General features: G+C 42.2%; 1 long non-coding RNA gene across 1 annotated transcript in view; it reads right to left on the reverse strand.

The window, feature by feature from the left end:
• Positions 1-1147, reverse strand: part of LOC308069325 — a 66870-nt gene that overhangs the window by 7356 nt on the left and 58367 nt on the right. The window lies entirely within an intron of this gene.

The following is a 1147-nucleotide window of genomic DNA, read 5'->3' on the forward strand; positions in this document are numbered from 1 at the left end:
TAAACTCAAAAATGGTGTGTGCAACTGAAAAATGGTTTTCAGGAATGCTTTTTAAGTGTGTAAAATAACTCTATGGCTTGTTGAAAGCCATCAAGGAGTATGCTTGAGGAACAGTGTTTGGAGACAGCAGAAAATAGCTCTTCATTCCAAAGGACAGCAAAGTATCTCTAGTTCTCTTTCACTCCTATGCAAATGTTGTCCTTTAATGTGGCTGGTCTTCGAGTGATAAAGGGCATACCTTCCCCATCAGATGAAACTATGGTCTCTTTTCTGTGTTCCTTATCATGCTTTCTCTATGCAGGAGAGAGTCTAAATTCTTCCTTAACCTCTCAGACTCTGCTGTGTTGAAGCCCCAGTATTACATCCTATTTGGCTTCCCAGCCCTACCAGCTCTCAGACAGAATCATCTGAGACATTGCCTGGGCTGCAGCCCTCCTTTATTCTCATGTTTGTGGGACCTATTCACACATAAGGGACCTCCGTTTTGCTTGATCTGAAAGATATGTGACATGTGGAAACAACATACTTTGAAACATTCATGCAGCAGTTCCATAACCTCTGCCAGAGTTCACAAGTTGCACGTAGACAGATTCCCTAAATCACTACACTGAAATACACTGTTCTCCAGCAAAGCCACTTCTGTGCCTAGATGTAGTTTCTGCCTGTTGGTATCTTTTGCTTTTGAAGGTTGGAATTTGTCTGATATATCAAGGCTAGGGGAGGAAGCAGTATTTTGCTGACAAAGGTTTGAAACTCCCGTCAGTTTTCACCTGTGACTTTCAAACCAAACAAAGCTCTAGTATTGCTAGATGTCACAACAACAATGTAAAGTGTCGCTTAAGTGCATGTTTCCCCACTGTTTCCCCAAAGCACCAAACAGCCAGGTCTAAGCAGAAGGTTTGGGAACCTCTCAGTGAACCTGGGATAAGTTTTCAGCTTGTAAAGTAAGTCGATAACTTTCTTTTTACACAAATCTACCTTAGGTGATATGTAATTTATTAAGAACATGTGCACCTTGTTTCCACTGGGGTATGAGTGTGCTGGAGCTTGTATGGCAGAGCAATCCTTCCCTGATCCTCTAGTACTAGGGGCATATTCAAAAGCACCAATCACAGAAGCACAAAGTTTGAGCAGCAGCATGACTCAC

This window comes from Falco punctatus (assembly GCF_963210335.1).
Source record: "Falco punctatus genome assembly, chromosome: 9".
Taxonomy (NCBI): domain Eukaryota; kingdom Metazoa; phylum Chordata; class Aves; order Falconiformes; family Falconidae; genus Falco; species Falco punctatus.